Below are 17,214 nucleotides of genomic sequence, written 5' to 3' on the forward strand. Positions count from 1 at the left end.
AATATTTATCCCGTTAAGATCCTGGCAAATCAGAGGGAATTCAATTATTATTATTGGGAAACGACTTTTTCAATGTGGCTCAGGCTGTCCAGGGGTCTGTCAGCAACAAGGAAGAATTTTGTGCTGAAGCCACAGAGGGAAAGAGGAAGGTCACAGGAACTTCTGGGGAAATGCAGCAGTGGAAAACAGTCTGCTACCAGGGGAGGGTGTGGTTGAGACCAGCTCCTGCGGCCTGGTGGCTAAAGGCAGTTTTTCCTCCAGGGCAGAAGGGAATGTTTTGCCTGTCTGTGAGAAGACTGTCCAGATTGCTGGCTGCCCTCAGGTTGCCGATAAGCGAGGGACAGACCTCACTCTAGCATGCATAGGAAGATGTGTCCTAGAGGGAAGCCCAGAGGAGGGGATGGAATCCTAGAGACCGCTGCGGTGGGTGAGGGTTTCATGGGCTCTGTAGCTGCAGGCAAGCCCAGTTCAAAGAGGGAGGAAGGTGTAATGCCTACCAGTGAAAGGACTGCTCTGGTTGTTAGCTGTGAGCCCAAAGCTGAACAGGGGATAGATCCCACTCTAGAGAGCATAGAGGTGTGTGCCTTAGAGGGGGGCCCAGACAGGGAAGTTAAGAAGAAATGTGTGTGTGGCGGGGGGGAAAGGGGGTACAGGAATGTCTCCTCACTGATTGCATGGGAGGGTTTGCCCAGGAGAAATGTGCTGGATTGGCATCTGTGCTCCAGCTCCCAGGCTCCCCACCTGCAGCTTAGGTTGTAAGAGGGAACTCTGTGTAACTGACCTCCCGGAGGGGAACAGTCGTACAACAGACCTCGTGGGAACAGAGAGAGGCGCGACCCCAGTCCAGGCTTAGAGCTTGGCACAGCAGAAAAAGCATAACAAACCTAGACTGGAAAATGTTGTTCCGCTGTACTCGTGAAAACAAATGCTGTCTCTTTAAGGCAGGATAAGAGTCTTTCTAATGACTTGGGTGTCGGTGAAAATGCTAATGACCGACCTGAGAAAGGGGAGGAGGACGCATTCTCCTGAGCTGAGAAAAGCGGGTGGGGAGGGTTCCAGCACGAGGAGTGAGAATACAAAAAACCCCCAAGGTGGTGTGGAGGATTGTTTGCATGGGCATAGCCCTGGAGATGGAATGCAGCCCTGCAGGGGGCTGGCCAGTAACATGCAAGGTCTCCTTACACCCTTTCCTCGCCAAAGCCCCAAAGACGTACATGAATTGAGAACTTTTACTGAACAAAACACTAAAGGGGGGGAAAAAATCAAATACCTGAACACATACTATGGTTTCATAGATTCATAGACTCTAGGACTGGAAGGGACCTCGAGAGATCATCGAGTCCAGTCCCCTGCCCTCATGGCAGGACCATGGTTCAGGAAGGGGCTGCAAAACACAATAAATGCTTAACAAACCGGTCTGTCTAAACTGAAGGTGTGGTAGGATAAACATACTTGGAAGCACCTCCCTGTCATGAATTTGCTGGTACTGTTATGTCTTATAATACACAGTCTATTGGTTGTCACTCAAAATTTGGTATTGGTGGTAAATCCTTTAAAAATGTGGGACATGCATGATTTTTGAAAGAAACTTTTGAACATGTGGGGAGTGGTACCAAGGAAGTCCTGTAAGAATACTGCTTCTCAGCTAGTACCTGTAAACAGGCTTAGAGCTTGGCACAGCAGAGAAAGCATAACAAACCTAGACTGCTGTGTGGAAGGGGAAATTGAGGCACATCATCTCATGGCTTTGGTGGCTAAATGCCAAGACACCTATACTCTAAAACAATGGTTCTCAAACTAGGGCCGCCGCTTGTTCAGGGAAAGCCCCTGGCAGGCCGGGCCACTTTGTTAACCTGCCGCGTCCGCAGGTTCGGCCGATCGCGGCTCCCACTGGCCGCGGTTCACCGCTCCAGGCCAATGGGGGCTGCGGGAAGCAGCGCGGGCCGAGGGAGGTGCTGGCCGCCCTTCCTGCAGCCCCCATTGGCCTGGAGTGGCGAACCGCGGCCAGTGGGAGCCGCGATCGGCTGAACCTGCAGACGCGGCAGGTAAACAAACCAGCCCGGCCCGCCAGGGGCTTTCCCTAAACAAGCGGCAGCCCTAGTTTGAGAATCACTGCTCTAAAAGATATTGATATCTACATTGTGTTAACAATGCTGCACACTAAAATGCTTTCAGGCAACCTGGAAAAAGAAACCCAGAACGTTGTAAAAACACCTATGGATAACACACTAATTTTTGGTAACACTGGGAAGTTAGATTACCAAGACCTAAGGAGGATTTTAGGCACACTGCCTTCGCATTAGTCAGTGACTAACCCTCTGGCAGTAATCTACGGGGGGAGGTTCCCATATATACTTCCCATAATTTCATAGTAATATGATATGATTGTGTCATAATCATAATGTATTTTATGCAAGATAGGTCATGTGAGGTATCATTGGAAAGGTTATGATTTACTGAATAGGAGTATCCTAATTGTATGCATGTACCATTTTTGTATATAATGTTAGGAATATTGACTATACATCTGTACTACAAAAGTGTTTTGCACCTGGGGAATGCCCACCAAACAGAATGCAACCAGTCTGGCTGGCTAGCTGGGAACAAGTCAATGGACCATTAGGGAGAACAATAGCTCTTTGAAGATGCTAATCTCCCACCTTCCTGAGAAGCTTTCCTGGGATTCTACAAACAGCCTCTGACTCATGGCTGCGTTAACACTGCAGGGTCATGTGATCAAGTCACCTAGTGCTGGACTCCATGATAGAATACCAGTATTTTTCCACTGGGGGGGGGGGGGGGGGAGGAAGGCGGGAACCACACTGGAAAACAAAGGATTCCCGCCATATGTAAAACCAATTTAAGGCAGGGAAGTGACATAATTAGGGGTCGTTCTTCACTGAATCCCTGCCCAGGATGACTGCTTGTGGATCACCATGGGCATTTCACGGACATTAACACAGGCTGGTCCGGAAAGGGGCATGATGCACGCACCTTTCAGAACACTGGCCTGTTCAGGAAGCTGCAAGCAGGGACTTTCTTCCAAGACCAGAAGATCACGTAGGGGAAGTGAAAATGCCCATTCTGATCCTGGGAGACCCTGCCTATCTCTTAATGCTTATGGCTTATGAAGCCATACACGGGGCACCTTGACAGGAGCAAGGAGCAGTTCAACAACAGGCCGAGCAAGTGCAGGATAACTGAGTGTGCTTTTGGCCGTTTAAAGGCCCGCTGGTGCTGCCTATGTGGGAAGCTGGATCTGGCCGATGACAATATTCCTACGCTTATAGCTGCGTGCTGTACACTCCATAATATTTGTGAAGGGAAGGGGGGCGGGCGCGAAGCTGCTCGGTTTGCAGTGCTAGTAGTGCCTGGAGTGTGTCCACTTGGCGCTTCATAACGTTAAGAGCCGCTCCATGGCTTCGTTCTGGCGCACCACATTCTCCTTTCAGTCCCTCTTCTCGCTGTCCCACCACTCCTTCAATTCCTGTTTCTCTGCAGCGGAGTGCATCATAACCTCACGCAGAAAGTCCTCCTTAGTTCTTCGTGGCCGCCTTCTAATTCTGCATAGCCGTTCAGCCGCCAATAACAAAGAGGGAGGTTGGGCTCTCAAGGTAATCTCTGTGAAGCCAAAATGCAACATTTTACGGAAGCAGTATTGTTTGCAACATGCAGACCACTGATTCAGTGATTTAAAACACAGCCACTATTCACATACCTGTCACTAACTGGCTGACCCCAGGCAAGCACACGTGAGCCACAAGATCCCCAAAATGGTGAGTAACCGCAGGGGCAGGGGAAATCAGTGTTCCAGGACCGTACTGGGCACGTGGCTCTTGGGGAGAGCCAGCACAGTAGGGGGGGCCTTATAATCATTCCTGTCCCCACATTTTCCGCAGGCTGTGTTCATTATGGAAGATCTCTCGCTGCTGAGGGTGAGCACGGAATCAAGGGAGGGTCTTCTCCAAGACTGCGGCTTCCGCCCTGGCCCCTATGCGGCTCACCTGTGTGCAGCAATGGTCCTCCCCCCCACCCCCTGTGACAGCACAGTGGTGCGGGAAAGTTACCCTTAATGGGGCAAGGAACAAAACAGTTCTGCCAAAGAACCTGCAGCAGCGGATTGCCCAGTATCTCCATGAGAGTTTCATGGAGATCTCTGAGTCAGATTCCGGTGAAGTGATGGAGAGAGGCCAAAAATCAAAAGTCTAAAAGTTAGAATCATTACTAGGCTGAACAGAACTGACATCAAGCCATCAATCCATTGTGTCTAGTCTTGATTTTGTTTAGAGTTCTTTGCATGCTGCTTCTGTGGATGGGTTTTGTGGACGGGTTACGAACTTGTATATAGAAAATAAAGTGTGTGTATGAGAGACTGAGATCCCTGTTCCTGACTGGCTAAGAACTGTGCTCATCCTAGGATTTGTGTTACCTCGTCCTGGTCCCCTTGTTTGTCTCCTCCACCTGTCATGCCCTGTCTCTGAGACGCTCGGCTCTTTTGGGCAGGGATTGTCATATATTATGGATTGTTTCTTTTTTTACAGCACGCAGTGCAGTGGGGCTCCGATCCCCTGGTTAACCTCTAGGTGCTACCGCAATATGAATGTTTAATAATTATAATTACACAGAGGCTTAATTGAGAGTGAGTATTTAAATTAAATGCTAGTTATTTGGGAACAAGGTGCTAAATCCTGTCTAGGTTTAAGAAGTGAAGGGAAGATAAATATTCTCCGCCCCAGTCTCTCAGAGTAACACTAGCAGGAGCTGGGGGTAACTGCACCCCATTGCCTGTGGGATGCGATTCTGTGCTTTTGGAGTGGTTTTTGTCATGTTGTCATGTGTTGAGGAGAAGATTAGCAACAAAGCCAGGAGCTGCTCCAGAGCTGCTGATTGCTCTTCCAAGTGTCAGCGGCACTCTCCCTTCCTGACTTACCAGAGCATGGCGTGAGCAGCCGTCTGAGGTACCCCTGTGAGTTGGAGCCTTGCTTTCATTGGCCCCGGGGTTGGGAGCCAAGGGAACAATGGCGGTCGTGTGCAGTGGGAGCTATAAAGGACCCTCAGGGCCCAACACGGCATCCGGGTTCCATTTCTAACCTGATTATTCAAGACTTGTAGCTGGATTCTCCTGTCTGCTAAGTCTGCTCTGCTTCACAAAGTGGACATACAGTGGCCAGAGGAGACTCTCCCCCTCTGCTGACTGGTGGAATGATGGCAGAGGACACGCCGTGGTCCCAGTGTAGGGGAGGACGGTGTCCTGGGGGCATGGCAAAGGGGAGTGCTGACACCTGCTCCACCCCTGGCATGAGGCCTTCAGCAGGGCTCATGCAGTTCAGAGTCCTTTGCCTTTGCCGTGTTGTGTGTGTTCAGTGGCACCTGCTGCGCTCGGGCTCGCACAAACAATCGTACCCCGGGACAAACGTTTGGGGAGAGTCCAGACTGGCCTGGACGACGGTGTTCAATCCTCTCAAGCGGAGAGGAGAGGTTGCTCATGAAGGGTTCTGAGATTCTGCCTTAAGCAGAGCCCAGCACTGGGCCCAGGCACCACTAAGCTCCCACTTCCGAGAACACTGCGGTGTTATTTCTAAGCCACATGCAAAGCCCACTGGCCTCAGGGGACATCCTGCCTAAAGAAGTACTGTGGGGTTGGGCTGCTCCTTCCCTGGACACTTCAAACAGTGCGGCCTCCTTCCCTGCACCATTCACACCCCAGACCCGAGCTACCGTAATGCAGCTGGTTCTGGGAAAGAAACTCCGCCGATATGATTTCAAAGACCGGTTTAATTTCCTAGCAAATGGTTTTGATTTGAACCCCAGAGACCTTTTTCCTTTCTTTATGTGAAACTGTTTTCCAAATTCAAAGCCAGTATGACACTATTCTTTGATTTAGAAAAAAAAATCTTGGAAAGCAATCTAAGCTGTGTTGAGGGGCAAATATAATATTGGACACCATAATTTTGTGAACCAAGCTCATGACCATCTGCAATCATCAGAAGATCATATTCTCATCCTTACTCTGGGTGATTTGTTTTCAATGGCACCATAAATAATCACTGCTCCTGATTTCTCAGTGCGCTGAGAAACTGCTGAGATGAGACGTGTAGAGCAGAGCATTGGACAGTCACAAGCCCTGATTAGCTGGTAGCACTTCAAAGATGTTCCTTTTGTAATAGAAGGAGCAATAAAGCTCATTTAAGCAACAAGCTAGCCTCTAGCGCTACTACAATCTGTGCAGATGCCCTTACACATTTCCCTACAACAGTTAGCTGCAGTTCCATGGGATTGTTTCTGCTGTTGGACTAAATCACTTGTCTGGGGAGACAGCTCTAAATTTGCGAATGCATTTCATTACTGTGCTCCCGATGCAGCCTCAAGGGCCATTTATGTTGGGCATCCGTGTGATTGTCATAATATCGAAAGCAAAATCTTGTAGGACACTAGATTTAAATTCCTACCCCACAAATACATCCCACTGAGAAACATTTTCCTTTGCTGGCTGCTACTGGCTGCCAGGACACAGGACGAATGACCATCTTGTGCAATATTTGAGCATGGACACAGCCATGAGTAGCTTCCGTCTGCGTTTGCCAAACACAGACCAGGTATGTAAAAATCCAATCCTAGAGCCAACCAGACAGCAAAATAATTCAGGACCGTGACTTCCTCTCCCTTAGTGCTGGGGGGATCTGGTCCTGATTTGGGCCTCTGGGCTCTACAATAATGCAAATAACTAGTAACAGAGTGCGATCTCATCCACACCACTGTATATCTGGAGTAAGTCCGGATTTACTGTGCTGTGAAAGAGATCAGAATCCGACCCTCAGACTTTAGAGTGAAAAACCATATACTTCCTGGAGATTAAATGCATCCTAGATTGCCGACTGACTCTACACAGGTGTGGCTGTACTCAGACCTTGAGCTGCGAGTAGGTGATAAATGTGGGGAGCAAGGGGCCATTCTTACAGCTGGTCTTCACACAGGAGTTGTGCTGGTTTAACTTGGTTTAAATCCCAAATTAGTTAAACAGGTGCTAACCCTTGTGTGGACCTACTTATATCAGTATAAAAATGGCTAGATCAGTTTGGCTTGCCAGGTGTAAATTTATAAACCAGGTGTCAATGAGTTTAACAGAGTCCATACACAAAGTTACAGCAGTTAAACCAATTTAAAATTGAACCTCTATTTAAACCAGTGCACCTTGTGTGTAGGCCAGGCCTGGGCAGTGTGTGGAACAAGGGGGCTCGGTCCATGCCATTCAGTACTTCAACTGCTTGCCAGGATTAGCTGTGTAATCTCTGGGGGCACCTGTGTAAAGACTGTGTTCAGTCCTAGACCCACCGAAGAGCAAGCATGAATGGGGGTCATGGTCATGACCACTTGATGTGCTCAGGGCTGGAGTCTGGCACTTCAGTGCATCGCTTTCATAGAATGGTAGAAATGTCGGCCGGAAAGGGAGCTGCAGAACTTCTCAACTCCAGCCCCCAGCATCGCAGGAATGCAAGAGAGAGAGACCTGTGCTGAAGTCATGTTTGACATCCCATCATCACAACATTATTCAGAGGGCCCTACCAAATTCACGGACCATTTTGGTCAATTTCACAGTCATAGGATTTTAAAAATAATGCATTTCTTGATTTCAGCTATTTAAATCTGAAAGTTCACGGTGTTGTGATTGTGGGGGTCCTGATCCAAAAAGGAGTTGTGTGTGTGTGTGTGTGTGTGTGTGTGTGTGTGGGGGGGTTCATAAGGTTATTGTAGGGGGGTTGCAGTACTGCTACCCTTACTTCTGTGCTGCTGCTGGTGGCAGGGTTGCCTTTAGAGCTGCGCAGCTGGAGAGCGGCAGCTGCTGGTCAGGATCCCAGTTGTAAAGGCAGAGCCGCCGCCAGCAGCAGTGCAGAAGTAAGGAGGATGGCCTGGCATGGTATTGCCACCCTTACTTCTGCACCGCTGTCTGCAGAGCTTGGCCCTCAGTCAGCAGTGGCCACTCTCCAGCTGTCCAGCTCTGAAGGCAGCAGCGCAGAAGTAAGGGTGGCAATACCGTGACCCCCCTAAAATAACCTTGTAACCCCCCTGCAACTCCCTTTTGGGTCAGGGCCCCCAATTTAAGAAACACTGATCTCCCCCTATGACATTTATATAGTATAGGGTAAAAGCATAAAAGACCCGATTTCACAGTGGGGAGACCAGATTTCATGGTTCGTGATGCATTTTTCATGGCCATGAATTCGGTAGGGCCCTAATTATTCAGTTTAACAGGAAAAACTCTAGTGATCTGAGCATTTTACAAAGGGAAAATGGTAGCTGCAATTTATGAAGAAAGGGTTGAAGATTGAGCCATCCTTGCCTGTAGCACTGAATGACTGGCCTTGTAGCCTCGCGCTCAGTGTGTGAAGTCATGTGCTGTTTTTATCATATGGGCCTAAAAGGCCGACTATATCACCGTGCACGAAAGTCCATTGTGAATTGCTAATTTCCTACTGGGTAGAAATTACCTGGGAATAGATGGAAGGTGAATGAAAGTTTTAGCTGTCAGCTGTATTGATTGACTGCCTGGGAGGCCAGGTGGGCTGGGACCTGGTGAGGATCTGTCTGGATTTCTTCCATGCCATGGAAATATTCTCTCTGTCTGACAATAAAAATTAAGCACTTTGTTGAGGAAATCGAAGTGGATACTCTGTGATTCTTCTGTACACACCAGGGTACGTGCAGATAAGGTTACCAGATGGCGAAAGACAAACTCCTATAGATCCAAGCAAAATAAGTGAAACATCTCATGTAGGAAGAGAGGTAACAAGAAGAACTAATACTTATTGTGCATTCTTTCGCAGTGATAGAGCATTCATAGGAAATGACAGATTCAAGCCTAACCTATCACGTCTGACAGAGAGGTGCTAAGATCTCACTGCTTGTTAGAACATCTGTCCTAAAGTATTCAGTTTTTCAATTCATCATTAAACAATGCTAATACCACAGCCCCTCACTTACAGGTACTGTAGCTCCCATCTACCCCTTGAATAGCAGTTCTTTAGACAGAGACGTGGAAAGAAAATTTCAGAGGCAAAACTGGGAAGATGTGTGGCAATACAAAGGAGTGTAAATCATTTTGGAAAGTTGCCAGTGCCTTAAATTAAAGAGATTAAAGAACTAAAAGAGCCTGATGAGACACTTATTCCCCGGGCACCAGCACAGCATCAAAAGGCAGATTATGTTGATTCTTCTGACTTTGAGAAACCATTTGTTCCTAATGATGGAAGTGAGAATTTTTTATTCAGAGATGTCTGTACTCTAACAAGCAACTTACATTATCTCTTGATTGCACTTGTCAGGAAATTAACAAGTTGAAATCATTTAAAGTTATGTGTACCAATGAGGCTACTCACACAGTCTGGCTATAATCAAGATAATTATTTGTGAAGGAGTGGGGTAATCCAGGGCCAAATTAATGCTTTTTAGCTTGGTGGGTTGGTGAATAAGCCCCAGCAGGGCTTCAATTAATACAGATTTTGAAGTTTTCTTTAAATGAATTGTGAGTAATTGCTAAACAACATATTTGCTAGTTTACTCCTTCACACTAGTTAAAACCCCTACAACTAAACATTACCGTGACTGAGTTCTTGCCAGGCCTGGTGTTGGGATCTGCAGGGCTTACGTTACGTATTACCAGAAAACCAGGGGAGATGACTGCTCCCATCGTGTGCCCACAAGGGGATGATGAGGGTGGATTATTAATGGCATTAATTACCCTGTGCTGAGCTCTGAAACTGGTGCTACAGTTGCTATTGTACACCCAGGGCCAGAGCAGAGTGCACTCTGCAGCTACTCTGTTATTACCGTGGTAGCAGCAGAACAGTGAGGCGTGCCAGCAGTGTACTAGCGCTGACAAATAGATTGGAGAGCAAGGCAGTGCACAATAAAAGGAGCGGGGACTACTTGTTCCGCTCCTTGGATTTGCTGCGGGGGTAGTGATGAAGTCTGGTTGGCAATTGCTGCTTTGAGCTATCGTCATACCGCTACAGCGCACCTTTTCTCCTCTCTGTGTCTCGTCATTATGGATACCAAGGAGCCCCTGCTATTAAACGCCGCCTGTGAACTGCTGCCCAACTTATCTGGCCTTCTGCAAAATCATCCCAGTTGCATTGAAACTGTTAATTCAGTCAGTGCATTCAGCTAAGGAAGCCCCTTGTTGTTTCTGAGCTTTCAGCTGTAAAAGTGGGTTGGTTTACTGCGGGAATGCCAGGATTGGTCTGTACGGGAGAGCAAGACTTTAACCTTTGTGCTATTAAGCCAGCAGAGACTGTCTGCTTAAACAGACACGCCCACATCCCAGAACTTCTCAAGAGCTGGAGTCAGCTGTTCTGCTGGAACACTGACGAGGCCAGCTGCAGATGAGGTCTCTGTGATGCCTTTTCCAGGATGTGTGAGAAATATGGGGACAGACATACAACAGTCCTTCTCTTATAGTGTATTATACACATATGCTGCACCGCCTTCAATCCATGAATCTCAAAGTGCCTTAGAAACAGTAACAGGGGCACTGAGCCAAATTCCAGTCTCATTTATATGCATACAACCCCATTTCAGTCCATGGGGTTTGCATGGGTTATTTTTTATTAATTGAGTCCTGTATCAGCCTGTCCATTATCTTGCCTAGAATCGACGTCAGGCTGACAGGCCTATAGTTACCTGGGTCATCCCGTTTATTCTTTCACCATATTAGCTTTCTTCCAACCTGCTGGAGCTTCCCCACTCCACCAAGACCTATTGAAAATCCGTGTTTACAGTCCAGAGAGCTCCTCAGCCAGCTCTTTGAAAACTCTTGGATGCAAATTATCTGGATCTGCTGATTTAAAAATGTCTGCATTAGTCATTTCAGATTAACATCCCCCAGAGATACTAGTGGAATAGAAAAAGTGTTAACATATGATGAGACTGTATCATCTGTTTCTTCCCCAAACACAGAACAAAAATATTTATTGAATACTTCTGTCTTTTCTGCACTCTTATGGATAATTCTACCACTTCCATCAAGAAATGGACCAATACCATTGTCAGAATTCTTTTTGTTTCTCTATATTTAAAAAAAACACACCTTCCTATTGTCCTTAACTCTGCTGGCCATAGATTTCTACTTGTGTACCTTGGCTTCCCTTATCAGTTTTCTGCAGTTTCTAACTTCTGATTTATATTAATTACTATTAATGTCCCCTTTCTTCCATTTATTATATATTTATTTTTTACAGCTGTCTTCACTTACCCTCTCAACCAGGTTAGTTTTTTAACCAGCACACCTTCGGCCCCAGTTGTGGGTTTTTGGCTTTTTGGGCAGCTAGTGAGGTGTTCTTAAATGATTCCCAATTATTCACATTTTTTGATTAAATTCATTCTCCTAGCTGATTTGGCTGATAATTGTTTTCAGTTTTGTGAAATTGGCCCTGTTAAAGCACCAAGTATATATATTACTGGAGGCAGTGTTTCTTTTTCATGATGCTGCACAAGAGGCTGCCAGGAGTTGGTGGCAGGGGTTTTGGAATCTCTTTTGGGGCCAGAGACAATGGAGACAGTACCTTGTCAATATCTTTTAAAGGGTAGGTAAGAACATAAGAACAGCCACACTGGGTCAGACCAAAGGTCCATCCAGCCCAGTGTCCCGTCTACCGACAGTGGCCAATGCCAGGTGCCCCAGAGGGAGTGAACCTAACTGTTACCTCTGTTCCCCTAAAAACCAACCCAGGGTCACACTTGTATTAGTTTTATTATGATGCCGCTGTTGGGTCAGATAGAAAAGAGATGGAGCTTATCCACACCCGCATACATTCACTGCATTCATACCCTCATGCACCCACACACTTACACAGGCGGAGAGTTACCGGAGACAGCATGGAGACCGAGAAGCCGAAGCGTGGTAGATCTGGTGTGTCCGCCTGCGGTCACGAATCCAGGCTGGTGAGCAGGTCAAGGAGCAGCAGTTGCTTGTGTGAATGACTGCTTCCTTTTATTTTGGAACTGGGCAGCTCCTGTCACGTACACTGAGTTTTTCTTCTGTGTCCATCACCGAGAAGCATTCCCAGTCCCTGTTCCTTTCATGCATCTTTTCTTTACAGCACTCTGTCATTGCCTTCTCAGGGCAGATTACATCAGGCACCCGTGGCTCCTGTCTCCAGGCTCTCTCCTCCTTGCAGTTCCTCTCCGCCCAGTCCCACATACACTCCCTTAAGTATCAGAGGGGTAGCCGTGTTAGTCTGAATCTGTAAAAAGCAACAGAGGGTCCTGTGGCACCTTTAAGACTAACAGAAGTATTGGGAGCATAAGCTTTCGTGGGTAAGAACCTCACTTCTTCAGATGCAAGTAATGGAAATCTCCAGAGGCAGGTATAAATCAGTATGGAGATAACGAGGTTAGTTCAATCAGGGAGGGTGAGGTGCTCTGCTAGCAGTTGAGGTGTTAACACCAAGGGAGGAGAAACTGCTTCTGTAGTTGGATAGCCATTCACAGTCTTTGTTTAATCCTGATCTGATGGTGTCAAATTTCTCAATTAATTCCAAAACCTCCTCTAGTGACACCTCAATCTGTAACAATTCCTCAGATTTGTCACCTACAAAAGCCGGCTCAGGTTTGGGAATCTCCCTAACATCCTCAGCCCTGAAGATTGAAGCAAAGAATTCATTTAGTTTCTCTGCAATGACTTTATCATCTTTAAGTGCTCATTTGTATCTTGATCATCCAGGGGCCCCACTGATTGTTTATAGCAGGCTTCTTGCTTCTGATGTTCTTAAAAACATTTTGTTATTACCTTTTGAGTTTTTGGCTAGCTGTTCTTCAAACTCCTTTTTGGCTTTTCTTATTACATTTTTACACTTAATTTGGCAGTGTTTATGCTCCTTTCTATTTACCTCACTAGGATTTGACTTCCACTTTTTAAAAGATGCCTTTTTATCTCCCTCTGCTTCTTTTACATGGTTGTTAAGCCACGGTGGCTCTTTTTTAGTTCTTTTACTGTGTTTTTTAATTTGGGGTAGACATTTAAGTTGGGCCTCTATCAGGGCCGGTGCAAGGATATTTTGCGCCCTAGGCAAAACTTCCACCTTGCGCCTCCCACCCCCATCCCTCTCCCCGGAGCATCACTTATTATAAACTTTCAAAAATGAATCCTGCATAATATGGCATTGTTCATTAGAATTAATACATATTCGGCTTGAAAATTTATTAATTTCATTATTTAGACTACATATTTAATGAAAATAAACGAATAACCGGACAGGGTGTGGGGCTGGCTGGCTTCGGGCATGGGGGTGTGGCAGGGGTTGGCTGGAGACAGGGGGGTGTGGGGCTGGCTGGCTTCGGGCATGGGGGTGTGGCAGGGGCTGGCTGGAGAAAGGGGGGTGTGGGGCTGGCTGGCTGCGGGCAGGGCAGGGGATGCGGAGCTGGATGGAGATGGGGTGCGGGGTTGGCTGGAGACGGGGGTGTGGGGCTGGCTGGCTTTGGGCAGGGGCTGGCTGGAGAAAGGGGGGTGTGGGGCTGGCTGGCTTCGGGCGGGGCAGGGGATGTGGAGCTGGTTGGAGATGGGGTGCGGGGTTGGCTGGAGACGGGGGTGTGGGGCTGGCTGGCTTTGGGCAGGGGCTGGCTGGAGAAAGGGGGGTGTGGGGCTGGCTGGCTTCGGGCGGGGCAGGGGATGTGGAGCTGGTTGGAGATGGGGTGTGGGGTTGGCTAGAGACGGGGGTGTGGGGCTGGCTGGCTTTGGGCACGGGGGTGTGGCAGGGGTTGGCTGGAGACGGGGGTGTGGGGCTGGCTGGCTTTGGGCAGGGGCTGGCTGGAGAAAGGGGGGTGTGGGGCTGGCTGGCTTCGGGCAGGGCAGGGGATGTGGAGCTGGTTGGAGATGGGGTGTGGGGTTGGCTAGAGACGGGGGTGTGGGGCTGGCTGGCTTTGGGCAGGGGCTGGCTGGAGAAAGGGGGGTGTGGGGCTGGCTGGCTTCGGGCGGGGCAGGGGATGTGGAGCTGGTTGGAGATGGGGTGTGGGGTTGGCTAGAGACGGGGGTGTGGGGCTGGCTGGCTTTCGGCAGGGGCTGGCTGGAGACAGGGGGGTGTGGGGCTGGCTGGCTTTGGGGAAGGGGGTGCTGCAGGGGCTGGATGGAGGCGGGGATGCGGGGCTGGATGGAGGCAGGGGGTGCGGGGCTGGCTGAGGGCAGGGTGGCGGGTACCAGGACCATCCCTAGATATTCTGGGGCCCTACGCAGTCCCCCCCATGGGGGGGATGCCCCAGGCCTCCATGGGGGAGGCGGGAGCAGGCCCAGCCTTCCGGGGGGGGAGGGCAGGTCTCCGGGGGGTCGGGGCTGGCTTGGGGGGCATCCCAGACATTTTGGGCACCACTTTTTGGCGCCCTCAAATCTTGGCGCCCTAGGCGGCTGCCTAGTTTGCCTAGTGGATGCACCGGCCCTGGCCTCTATTATGGTGTTTTTGAAAAGTGTCCATGCAGCTTGCAGGGATTTCACTCTAGTCACTGTACCTTTTAAACTTCTGTTTAACTAACCTCCTCATTTTTGCATGTCTTGGCATTTAGCCACCAATGCCACGTGGTGGTGTGCCTCAGTTTCCCCTTCCACACAGCAGTCTAGATTGGTTATGCTTTCTCTTCTTGTTACCACTCCTAGTCAGCACCAAAGATTTTCCCAAAAATCATGCATGTTACATATTTTTAAAGTATTTACCACCAGTAGCAAATTCTTTGTCTTAACCCACAGTGTGTGTAGTAAGAGACATAAAATTATCAGCAAATTCATGACAGAGAGGCTTCCAAGTATGATTATCATACCACGCCTTCTGTCTAAAGAGATCAAGTGATGTATTAGAGAGTCTTTACATATTAGCTTCTTTGCTCAGTCCTAATTAGAGACTAATTTAGCTGGCAGGTAACGGCTCTGATACAGCTCACCAGAGTAGCTTCCTCACTAAAGCTCTGATCTGTCGGATGAATGGTGATGTCACAGGCTCTGTAGCCATCACAGCACACCTGTGTGGAGTCTTTCTAGGTTGCAGATCCTTGTCTTGGTTCCGTGGGTCTGTGAGATCACTGCAGGAAGTCAATGTGCTCATCAGTACCTGGGAAACTTCCCCTAGACGAAAACGCCGACTCCACCGATGGTCACTGTTATTGACTGGATTGTCTCGCGTGCTCAGATCCCAGTGCGGTTCTCAGGCGGCATGTCGCCAAGAAGCTGCTGTCCAGCTATTTCCAGCTGCTCTGGGTTTCAGGCTGAAGTGAATTGAGGTTTGTGGGGGAAAAAACGAGGAGTCCTTGTGGCACCTAAGAGACTAACACATTTATTTCGTAGTCTTTAAGGTGCCACAAGGACGCCTCGGTTTTTTTGCTGATACAGACTAACACGGCTACCACTGAAACCTGAGGTTTGTGAAAGGAGCCTGATTGTCAGCACTAGGGACGTGCGCGCCAGCCTGTCCCCAGGACAGGCACAGCATGGACAGGGCAGACTTTCCACGTTTTCCTCTCCAGTGGGCGCCATCAGCATTGCCCTGCAGGGCCGTAATTCTCCTCGTCCCCTGGCTGGGCGCAAGAGCTATTCCACAGGCGGCTGCTGACGGCAGGGGGGCGGGAAGAGCTCTGACAAAGGCAGGCTGTGGAGTTTGTCTGGAAATCCTCGCTGCTACAAAGGGCCTTTCCACTCCAGTGGCAGCCTGGCACAGAACAGCCAGAGCAGTGAGCATCTCTAGCAATAGGGGGTGGGGCGTGACAGTGGCAGCATATCATTACTAGCAATTAAAACAGGCCTCCCACCTCTTGCATTGGCTTTATTGACCTTTCTCCACACAATTGTCTGCCCTTTCATTTCTAATTCATTCGCTCCGAGACCTGCATTGCTGGAAGAAGGTGAGGCACAGCACGACAATTCTGCTAGAGCAATCACGGGGTCACGGTTCCTGTAGCGGCAGGGCTTAGAGGTGGCTGGCACATTGCTCCCGGTGTGTTTGGTTGTGCTCTGTGTCTATAGGGACTTGCACATGGGAGGCATCTCTAGAATTTTTGGTGGGAGGAAGGAGACATGCGAACGAAACAGGCACTTGCTGCAATGAAAGCACAGCCTGAGGTTTCAGAACTCTCCTTTTCATACCTATCGATAGGCTTGGAAGGATTCGATTTTTGTTGATAAACGTTGATTTCATTGTACACCCAGAAACAGACAAAAAATTATCTCCATCGATGATAATCGACATTTATAGAATCATAGAATATCAGGGTTGGAAGAGACCTCAGGAGGTCATCTAGTCCCACCCCCTGCTCAAAGCAGGACCAATCCCCAACTAAATCATCCCAGCCAGGGCTTTGTCAAGCCGGGCCTTAAAACCTCTACGAATGGAGATTCCACCACCTCCCTGGGGAACCCATTCCAATGCTTCACCACCCTACTAGTAAAATAGTGTTTCCTAATATCCAACCTAAGCTTCCCCCACTGCAACTTGAGACCATTGCACCTTGTTCTGTCACAGCTACCTCTGAGAATAGTCTAGATCCATCCTCTTTGGGACCTCCCTTCAGGTAGCTGAAAGCAGCTATCAAATCCCCCCTTATTCTTCTCTTCTGCAGACTAAACAATCCCAGTTCCCTCAGCCTCTCCTCATAATCATGTGCCCCAGCCCCCTAATCATTTTCATTGCCCTCCACTGGACTCTCTCCAATTTGTCCACATCCCTTCTGTAGTGGGGAGCCCAAAACTGGATGCAATACTACAGATGTGGCCTCCCCAGTGCCGAATAGAGGGGAATAATCACTTCCCTCAATCTGCTGGCAATGCTCCTACCAGGGCCGGCTCTAGCTTTTTTGCTGCCCCAAGCAGCAAAAAAAAGCGCCGCCCCCGAGCCCCCCCCAGCCGAGCGGCCGCGCCGCCCCTCCCCCAGCCGAGCGCCCGCGCCGCCCCCGTGCCGAGCGCCGCCGGAACCCCCCCTGCGCTGCCCCCCCCCACCGAGCGCCGGAGCCCACCCCCCCCCTGCGCCGAGCGCCACCGGAACCCCCCCTGCGCTGCCCCCCCCCCGCCGAGCGCCGCGCGCCGGAGCCCACCCCCCCCCCCGCGCCGAGCGCCGCCGGAACCCGCCCCCCAGCCGATCGCTGAGCCGCCCCCCCCCCGCCGAGCGCCGTGCGCCGGAGCCAGCCCCCCCGTGCCGAGCGCAGCCGGAACGCCCCCCAGCACGAGCCCCACGCCGCCCCCCCCCCGCC

This window comes from Emys orbicularis, chromosome 9, assembly GCF_028017835.1.
Source record: "Emys orbicularis isolate rEmyOrb1 chromosome 9, rEmyOrb1.hap1, whole genome shotgun sequence".
NCBI classification, from domain to species: Eukaryota; Metazoa; Chordata; order Testudines; family Emydidae; genus Emys; species Emys orbicularis.